Raw genomic sequence first — 11,385 nt, 5'->3', positions numbered from 1 at the left:
GAGAGTGGCATGGACATATATACACTACCAAATGTAAAATAGATAGCTAGTGGGAAGCAGCCGCATAGCACAGGGAGATCAGCTCGGTGCTTTGTGACCACCTAGACGGGTGGGATAGGGAGGGTGGGAGGGAGGGAGACGCAAGAGGGAGGGGATATGGGGATATATGTATAACTGATTCACTTTGTTATAAAACAGAAACTAACACACCATTGTAAAGCAATTATACTCCAATAAAGATGTTAAAAAAATAAAATTAAAAAAAATTATTAGGGTAATCACTGCATGATGTATGTAAGTCAAATCATTATGCTGTACACATTATTAGTGCTGTATGTCAATTACACCTCAATAAAACTGAAAGAAAAAAAAGACTACGATGAGCTATCATTATATAAATATCAGAATGGCAACAATAAAAAATAGCAACAACACCAAATGCTTCTGAGGATATAGAGAAGCCGGATCACTCATAGATTGCTGGTGGGAATGTGCGATGGTACAGCCGATCTGAAAAACAGTTTGGCAGTTTCTTACAAGACTAAAAATGCAATTAATGTATGATCCAGCAATGGCAGTCTTGGGCATTTATCCCAGAGAAATGAAAAATTATGTTTACCCAAATATTCCATACACAAATATTTATAGCAGCTTATTCATAATGGTGCCAAACTGGAATCAGCCCAGATGTCCTCCCACAGGTAAATTTTTAAACAAACCATGGTACACCAATAACATGAAATACTACTGAGCAATAGAAAGAATGAACTGTGGATATACACAGCATCTGAGAAAATCTCCAGGGAAGTATGCTGAGGGGAAAAAAATTATCAGTCCAAAAAGGTTACATACTGTATGATTCCATTTAGATAACATTTTTGAAATGTAAAACAGAATAGTGGTTCTCAGGGGGCATCTGAAGGGTGGCGGGAGGGAGGGAGGTCTTGTCATAAACGAGTCACATGAGGGATCTTCTTGGTGAAGTTTCAGTATTTTGACTGTGGTTGTGGATATACAAACCTAAATATATGATAAAATTGTACAAGGCACCTACCTTTATATTTCCAAAATGAGATCATGCAATAGATACAACTATAACCTGCCTTTTTAATATATCAGTATATTATGACAATCCTTTCTTTCCATAAATACTGTCTGTAATGTCATTTGTAATAGCTATCTAATTAGATAATTTACTTTACCATAGTTAATTCAGCCAGTCCCCATTTGTTTAGCATTCAGGTTGTTTATGATTTTCAGGTGCACTAAGCATCTATGTAGCTAAATCTTTGGCACACTGGTAGTTATTTTTTTAGGATATACCCATTTTGAAGGCTTTTTACATTTATTTCAGCTTTTGCCAAAAGATGATAAGAGAGCCAATTTCCCCACCACTCTGTCAAATTTGAAGATTATAACTAAAGGAAAAAAATTGCTAATTTATAAGTAGAAAAGGTTTTTTTTACTGTAGCTTTAATTTGCATTTCTTTGTTTACCAGATGAAATTGATTTTTTAAAATGCATTTCAGGCCAACACACCTTTTCCTTTTTTTTTTTTTTTTTTTATTTTGCAGGCCGCGGGCCTCTCCCTGTTGTGGCCTCTCCCCGTTGCGGAGCACAGGCTCCGGACGCGCAGGCTCAGCGGCCATGACTCACGGGGCCAGCCGCTCCGCGGCATGTGGGACCTTCCCGAACCGGGGCACGAACCCGTGTCCCCTGCATCGGTAGGTGGACTCTCAACCACTGTGCCACCAGGGAAGCCCCGCCTTTTCCTTTTTGAGGTGCCTGATCAGACACTATGCCTATCCTTCCACGTTTTCGTAAAACTTTACAGAAGCTGATTTTATACCAAGAATTTTAAACTTCCTTGCAGACATTTTCTCCCAGTTGGCCCTCTTAACCTTGTTCATTATGGGTTTTGACATTTAGGCAATTAAACAAATTTTGTTGTCAAAACTAAATAACAGATGTTAGATCGGGTGGAACTACGAGTGATTTTTTACTTTTCTCATTTTTCTGCAAAGAATACACTTGCTCCCTGTGCTTTGAAAAAGAAATTGATACCAATGAGAATACTATATGTGAAAAATTAAGTGCAGGGGATGAGTTGTATTAGAAGAAACTTAATAGCTTTTGGTACTTTTCTTATTGAACATTAATGAATGTCAGTAAACTAGGCACTTAAGATATCAAAATAAATGAAACAAGGACCTAGTTAAGCAGGAAGAAAGACTCATGATAATGAATATAAAAGGAAAAGATAAAATCGATTTCAAATAAAACAAGTTCAAAACCTGGTTCTTGAGAAATCTAATCAAGAATAGAGAACGATAACATACAGAAAGAGTAAAGAGATAAAAATAGATCATAGGAGATTTTCTAAGCTGTGACATAATCTATATACAACTCCGTATTCAAATATTTGAAAATAACATTGAAATGGGTAATCTTCTCAGAAAATACAAATGCCCAAAGTTGAATACCAACCCATGTTTTAAAATCCTGAATAGACATTCGTTAGCGAATAAATTGGAAGGGTTTTATCAAAGAATGACTCCCTACAAAAGCATCAAGCCCAGACAGTTTTATAGACAACGTTTTTCAAACCGTCAAAAAACAGATAATTCATACGCTATTTAAACTGCTGGAGAGTATAGAGAAGAGCAAAGATTATTAAAAAAAAATAAAATTATATCAATTTCACTTATGAATATAAGTGCAAAAATATTAAATAAAACATTAACAAGTTAAATCTGGGTATAATAAAATAAAGAATTCCCCAGATAAATTCAAGAAAGGCTTAAACTAAGAATTCAAGGGGAATTCAAGATTGAGAAATAAGTTGATATATATGATTATATTAACATGACAACATAAATAAATCAAACAGTCATTTTGAAGGATACAAAAACACTCCCTAAAAGGAAACATCAATTAGATGAGATCAAGAAAAACAAGCAAAGTCTTACTGACAAAATAGGATAAGAGTCTGTCTAAAACTAAAAGCAATGGCAAACTCACAGGTAAAATAACAAATACGTTATTATCAAATAGAGAAACAAGGTAGAGATACCTACAAATGCAATTGGTATTTAATAATGTTTTGGGAGAACTAGCCAATACAAAGAAACTGAAAAAAGAAAAAAAAAAAAAAGAGCTGTAGAAAGGAAAGAGGAAAACCTAAGAGAATTAACTGGAAAACTATTAGATCTAACTAGATTGGATGGTTAAGAATGTAATGAGAGATGTGTTGATAAAAGTGTACTTCAATCCCAACAATTTATTTTGTGGATGTTGACAAACGGATTGTAAAGTTTATATGGAGAGACAAGAGACCCAGAAGAACCAACAAAATACTAAAGAACAAAGTCACAGCACTGACACTACTGGACTTCAAGACTTACAATAAAGCTACAATAAACAAGGCAGTGCGGTATTGGTGAAAGAACAGACATATGGATCAATGGAACAGAAGAGAGAGCCCAGAAAAAAAAAAACCCACGCAATCATAGTCAACTGATCTTTGACAAAGACATGAACAGAATTCAATGGAGAAAGGGTAGTCTTTTCAACAAATAGTGCTGGAACAACTGGACATCTACATACAAAAAAATTAGTCTACACACAGAGCCTACTTACAACTTTTACAAAAGTTAACTCAAAATAGATCATGCACCTAAATTTTGTACAATACAAACTTACAAACTCCGAAAAGATAATGTAGCAGACAATCTAGGTGACTTTGGCTTTAGCAACGAGTTTTGGTCTAAACACTGTGGTAAATTTCAAGATTTGGGGTTGATTAAGGAAGAGACATGGACATGAGCCGCAGTAACACACAACAAACTTATTGAACAGGGTTGCAGGAAAGGGGAGGTCTTTCCCAAGAAGGGACTTTCCAGAGACATTGGAACAAGCCCATCACCCAGAAAGGGAGTAGGGCAGGGGATCTCTTGGGGAAGAGGGGGATATCCGAGAAGGGGGCTACAAGTCTGGGTCATGTTGGTCAGCAGCAAGGTAAAAAGTCTTTGAGTCAGAGAGCTCTGAAGGGCAACAGCAGTGTCTGGTCTTTTATGGCTACAGGGTTTGTCTTATTTACGGTTAGCAGATGTTAAATGCAGTTTCACAGGGTATGTAAAGTGGGTAAGTTCTAAATGGCTAAGAATGTTTATTTGGATCATAGGTAAAGCAATTGGACTTGCAAGAATCTGAGCTTGGTACCAGTGGGCTTTGGGCTAATGGTCCTAACCTGATGTGAAAAAGTAACAACATGGGCTCTTTTATGCCAAAAGCAAGAGCTATCTTTGACCCTTTTATATAACACCATCAGGACAATCTATGAAAGAAAAAATTGATTAATATGAACTTCATTAAAATTAAAAACTCCTGCTCTGCAGAGGACGCGTTTAAGAGAATGAAAAGACAAGCCACAGACTGGAGAAAATATTTGCAAAACATTTATCTGATAAAAGGTTTTGTATCCAAAATATATTAAAAACTCTTAAAACTCAAAATAAGAAAACAAACAACCAGTTAAAAATGCCTAAAAATTCTGAAGACACACATCACCAAAGAATATATAGAGATGGCAAATAAGCATTTGAAAAGATGCTCAATGTCATATGCCATAAGGGAATTGCAAATTCAAACACTAATAAGATACCACTGCACACATATTAGAATGGCTGAGATCCAAAACACTGACAACACTAAATGCTGCAGTGAATATGAAAACGTAGGAACTCTCATTTGTTGGTGGTAGGGGTGAAAAATGGTACAGTCCCTTGGGAAGACAGCTTGACAGTTTCTTACAAAACTAAACATACTCTTACCACACAATCCAGCAATTGCACTCCTTCCTATGTACTCAAATGAGTTGGAAACTTACGTCCACACAAAAACCTGTGCACAAATGTTTAGAGCAGCTTTATCCATAATTGCCAAAACTTGGAGGCAACCAAGATGTCCTTCAATAGGTGAATGGATAAGCAAACTGGTACATCCAGGCAATGGAATGTTATTCAGTGCTAGGAAAGAAATAAGCTTTAAAGCCAGCAGAAGACCTGGAGGACCCTCAAATGTATATTTCTTAGTGAAAGAAGCCAGTGTGAAAGGGCTATGTACTGTATGATTCCAACTATATGAAATTCTAGAAAACCAAAACTATAGTAAAAGGATCAGTGATTGCCAGAAGTTAATAACCTCATTTGCAATCGAAGGGTTTGCCGGTTAAAACTACTAGACACCAAGTCTCCCTTCAACACTGGCAAAATTTGAAACATTTGATAGCTGGCAGAGTTACTGAGAGTGTGTTTCTTAGTTTAGACACAGTTGTTCTACATGCAATTAGAAAACCCCCCCCCCCCCCCGCAAAAAACGTGGTGTGTTTCCAACACTAGCACTTAAATCATCATTCACACATAAATTCAGCCTACTGTTTGTAATTTATGTGCTATTTCCCTTGTGAATCTCAGAGCAGCTCTGTGTATAAACCACTAGCCTGCATGTAGCACAGGTTTCTGATCCTTACAAGCCTTATTCTTTGCTCAGTACTATAGACCAAGATACATTGTTGCTCCAAGGCACTCATCCCTTTCTGGGCTTTTGTTTGCAATCCTTCTCATTAATCTCCCAGTTCACCAATATACGGGAGGAACTTCTCCACTTTTCCCCCACCTATCACACTCATATTCTTGGCCACAAAAATTTAGATTATGCCAACTCACTAAAATCTTCTTATTCAGCTTGTTTTCCGCTGTGAAGGATCTTTTTCCAAGACTCTAATATCTGACACAATGTATGACTTCAACGTGACACCTTGTTTTTTACATTGCATCAGTGGTCTGCTTTCTCGCAGATCAGAATTTAACATTAAGTCCTTTCCTGTGTTCAGATCCAAGCCTGCTATTTCCAAAGGGAAAAAAAATATTAGAGGATTTCATATGCTGATGGACTACAGAGAAAACTAACGTTGTTAGATATTCAGACCACATTTTCTTGATGAGCGAGATTCTTCATTCTGGAGTGTCCTGTCAAGAAGAGAAATCTTATGGAAGAGAAGCTTAGGAGAACAGAAATTTATCTTCACTGTTAAAAAATGATTGAATCGATTGCATTAGCATTTTTTTGGTGAAAAGGGAAAGTGAAAAAGATCTGGTACTGAGACATTGCCAAGAGCATGGACTTGGCCTCCACGTGCATTTTCACAGCTTTAGTCTTCTCTTTTAAACAGAGCTTTTAACATTCCTTCAAAGGATTAAGTTCTCAATAGAATCACCTCCTGGATTAAGTACTGCTACTGTTCTTACGGTACAGCATGGATTTCTTTCATTTAATGCACTGCATTTTATTTTATTTTATTTATTTTTTTATACAGCTGGTTCTTATTAGTTATCTATTTTATACATATTAGTATATATATGTCAATCCCAATCTCCCAATTCATCACACCACCACCACCCGCCCAGCACTGCATTTTAATGATCTGTTTATGTGTATACCTCCAACGCCTGGTGTGAAGTCCAGCAGATCATAGGTACTTAGTATATGTTAGGAGACTTGAACTCATAAGTGAAAATCCACTGTTAACTGCAAGCTTCATGAGAAAAAGAACTGCATTATTTTCCTCCTTTCCCTGAAATTACACAGCTGTTGCCTTCCAAATGTAGCAACCTTGCAATTTACATTGCAGATGGCTTATCTTCCAGGACTTGAATTTTTTTAAATCTCTTAATGGAAATTACAACCCACACTTCAGAGCATTTCACATTCTGCTTTTCAGTCCCGGGAGAGATCTGTATGTGTAAGATCAGTTTAAAGATATACAATAAAATGAATTTAGGGTAATATATAAATCAGCATTTCAAAGGATAAATATTCCATGACAACTCTGATCAAACTGAATTCAGAAGAAGGTACAAACCACCATCATATAGTGCTAAAGCCACCTTTATTTCCAGGGAATTAAGTCTAACTATTGATAAAGCTGGGAATGATTACTATAGAAATCCAGTTGCTAGGTACCGATAACCAGAAACCACTGTCATCTTGAGCTAATTCTCTAGTAAGCATTCAGTTCATTCCATGTTTAGTAAATGATGTCAAGGGCCAAAATATGGAACATATTACAGTGGTTTTCGAAAGTTTGGAGCCTGTGGGCACCAGAAGCCCTCTTCCCTGTAGATTTCGGGTGGCGCCCAGGACTGAGTCCCCGGCACACAATTGATAAAACTGCCCAGTCTCAGAGTTCTTTCAAAGACCCCTCCAGGTTACCGTAGGAACTAAGGGTTTCTGGGGGCAGGTTGGAGAGTCCATGGCCAGGCACTGATTCAGCTCTTGGCTCAGCCAGGACCCAGGCAGTTAATTGGCTGCTGTCCCTGTGGGCATTTTTGCTCTAGCAGGGATTTTGGCTTTCTAGGGGCTCTTTGAGCAACTTCCTCATTGGCTCAGGTTCTCTGGGGAGGCTAATGACACAAGTCACAAATCCGAGCCACTGCCGCCCGAGCATTGGTTCCTTCCCATGTCCTGCTGGTGACTTGATGACAAGTATTTGGCAGGATCTGGGCACAGTGGAGACAAGCGGACTCCGTGTCGGCTTTTTGGCTGTTGCTATTTTAGGGCTTTCCACAGACCTTTGCCCTACTGTTGACTAAACAGAGCAAAGGAGAGAGACGCAGAATGAGATAGGACAAACCGTAAGTCTAGCATTTTGGAAGGGAGAATTTCACAAAGACCTACTGCTAATGTTTTTGGATCATTATGGACTCATAGGACTGCAACCAGGAAAGGACCCTAGAGATTCCATGCCCACTAGATTTTAGGGATCAGAGATGCTGACTGGTCTGTTCTGGATCACACAGCCAGTTAGCAGCAGTGGCGAGCGGGGGATTTTGGACTCCTGGCTCCTTTTTGCTCTCTCTGCTCCATAAAAAGCTAAAATGCAGCTCTCCATCTGATCAAAGTTAGACAGCATTCTAGAAATGCACATCTTTTTAAAATCTAAATGACAAATATGAAAACCTGGTGCTGTTGATAGTTTCACTTTTCCTCCTGTTCAAGACGAGGCTGCTATTGAGACGGACTCACAGATTTAGAAAACGAACTTATGACTACCAGGAGGGAAGGACGGGAAGGTGGGATAGTTAGGGAGTTTGGGATTGACATGTACCCACTGCTACATTTAAAAAGGATAACCACCACCAAGCACCTACCTTATAGCACAGGGAGCCGCTGCTCAATATTTTATAACAAGCTGATGGGGAAAAGAATTTGAAAAAGAATAGATACATGTATATGTATAACTGAATTACTTTGTAATACACCTGAAACTAACACAACATTGTTAATCAACTTTGCTCCAATACAAAATAAAAAGTTAAAAAAAAATGAGGCTGTTTTTGCAATGGGAAAGAAAAAAAAGATTCAATACCGTCCTCAAGGTGGCCCTCGTACCGTAACTCTAAATCTTTCCTCCTAGTTATCAAGGATGCTGACTCACAGTGAGCCTGGGAAAAAACTAACTGTGAGGAAAATGTGCCCCTATTGAATTTCTCTTACTGACCATTTCTCTAAACGGAGTGATACATCGCTCTCCTTACAATGGATGATGTGCCCTCCCTTCTCCTCTACCTGTACCACATTTCCTCCTTTTAAAATACGGATGTATGATCAGCAAATGCACTATGGCCCCAATATTAGGAAAAGATGACCTCTGTTTCTATTGCCCAATTTTATTTAAAATGTGTGCTTTCTTTTTTCAGAAACTTTTAGAATATGGTAGGTTTGGAACTTTGATAATAGGGCCAAAGGCTGGAGGGTTTCCACAGAATTTCACTTTTTCCTATTCTTAAGGATACTGAGAAAAATCAAAAGAGGTAGATTTGCCAGATTGAGCAAATAAAAACAAAGGATGCCTAGTTAAATTGAATTTCAGATAAACGAGAAATAATTTTTAGTATATCTCATGCAATATTTGGCTTATACCAAAAATTTGTCGTCTGACATTAAAGTGTAATTGACTGACCTGTGTTTTTTCTGGCATTCCTACGGAGAAGGGGAAAGGGGGAGGCGAGGAGATGGCGGATGAGCGGGGAGAGCAAAGTTCAGTGATTGTAATGTATTCTCCGGAGAGAAAAACACAGTATCGGAGTGCAAGGCCAGTTCCTTGCACTGTGACTTGTCCACTGACAAGGAGACCCAGAAGAGAAATTCTTTTTTTTTTACCAAAGTGGTACTCAGGTAGCCCATGATAAATAAAACTGATCATACTTGATCCTTTGCTTCATTCTGATTCATTAATTCATTCAAAACCATTCTTTTATTTGCTGGGATGGAGGGGGCGGCGAGTGGGGGGGCACAGAAAGTAGTAGTCAGAGATGATCACTCTGGTCTTCAAGACCTCACCAATCCTAAATACCATAGGAAAAAGAAAAGCGACTTGCCACAGGGCTGTGGAAGAGAAGTCTCTCATTTCTAGCTGCAGCGAAGAGAAATGTTTACACAGAAGAGGACACGCTGGAAATCTACCTTGAAAGAATGACCTGTGTCTGAGCCATTGTCCCGCAAGGTCATTTCTGATTGTTCTTAAAAGTTGGCTTCACAGAGCGTCTGCTTTGGAGCAGGGTTCCTGCCATCAGTAGCAGGTGACAAAGGGTAGGAGCAGCTTTCCAGAGGCAGAAGCAGTTACCAGGAGAGCAAGTTATAAGATGGTGGCAGGTGGGGGCAAGAAGAGGAGAGAGAGCGAGCGGTCAGTTGGCAATAAAGTGGTATTTGGGGAGGATGCTGAACGTTGGCTATGCTTGTATCCATTTGTTCGGCTCTGGAAACACTTTCTACAATGCATCTCTTCCACAAATCATATTGTTTGCTTAGACTTAGTCCATCACTCAGTCACTTTTACATGGGTACTCATATCAACTGTCCAGGAATTGAGAAGCAAACGGGAAATCACTACTTCGGAGCATCCAGCTAATGGTTTATAGGAAGGAAACCTCATATATATATATATATATATATATATATATATATATATATATAAATATTATATATATAAAATATTATATAGTACATAACTTACATTTATTCTATATATAGTAAATAATATAAAATATTATAAAAATAACATAATAAATTATATTTCATATATCATTGAATGCAATGGAGGGTTTCCTTCCTGAAATAATATATAATATGCACATATTATATATTGTATAAGTGTATATATGTGTATATATATATATACGCATATATATATATACTTGTCAGTAAAACTGATGCAAACAGTGCTAACTTCTATAATGTAGCATTATTTTCCAAGTTCATCGGCCCATTTTTGTTTTCTTTTTGGCCACGCCTCGAGGCTTGCGTGATCTTAGTTCCCCCACCCGAGATGGAACCTGGGCCCACGGCAGGGAAAGTGCCGCGTCCTAACCACAGCACCGCCAGGGAACTCCCCCCAGTTATCTTAAATAGAGCTTGCTCTTTACAAGAATACTGTATCTGATAAATTTCAAATATAGAATAAAACAGAAGTCTCATGTAAAAGTGTAGATGAATAGTTTCTGTTTCTTTTTGCTCTTTTTTTTTTTTTTTTTAAGAAAACCAGATCTTCATTATTACTCACAAAGGCAGTCATTCCCAGTCCTTAAATGATTTAATGGAATCAGGAATTTGACATCTTGTTCTTGTAAAAATTCAGAAATACCAAAGGAGTCTCACTATTGCCAGAAGTTAAAAAGATAAAAAAATGAATCCTACTCAAGAAATATACAATAACATAGTAATTTTAGGTCAGAAACAGAAAACACGTGCTAAAAAGGAAGGAACACACAAATCAATTTTTAATAATATCCTAAGAGGAAAAAAATAATTGTCAGATATACACACTCCAAATTAAAAAAAAAAAAAAAGAAGAGTACAGGAGACCAGTTTATAGCTTAATTCTCTGTAGTTCTTAGACCTATAGGGAAGGAATTGCAGTTCTTCTAAAAAGAGCCACAGTCAATAGAAAAACCTGCAGAACTCTCATTTTTGGCGAGTGACCCAAATGCCCTGGACATCACCAGTCTTTGAGTACAAGTGAGGACATGGTAGCATGAACATCAAATGACTTCGGCTCTGAGCCTGGGACAGCAGAACTGGGATTCTGAACATCAACAGTCTGCTTTCAGAGTCAGAGTTCTTAACTTCCCGTTGAATTACTTCTTTCAAAAAAGTCCAAGAGGTCAGGTGGAGGAGTCCAAACCCCTTTTCTCTATCTTCTCTCTGCTTCAAGTATCTTCCTTCCTTCCTTCCTGCCTTCCAAGTTTTATGTAGCAACAGCTCACACCATGTCAGGCCCATACCAGAACAACAAAGTTGACTACAAACCAGGACCCTCCACAGACT

The sequence above is a fragment of the Lipotes vexillifer genome, unplaced genomic scaffold (genome assembly GCF_000442215.2).
Source record: "Lipotes vexillifer unplaced genomic scaffold, Lipotes_vexillifer_v1.1 scaffold308, whole genome shotgun sequence".
Lineage (NCBI taxonomy): Eukaryota > Metazoa > Chordata > Mammalia > Artiodactyla > Lipotidae > Lipotes > Lipotes vexillifer.
This window is presented reverse-complemented; position numbering follows the sequence as displayed.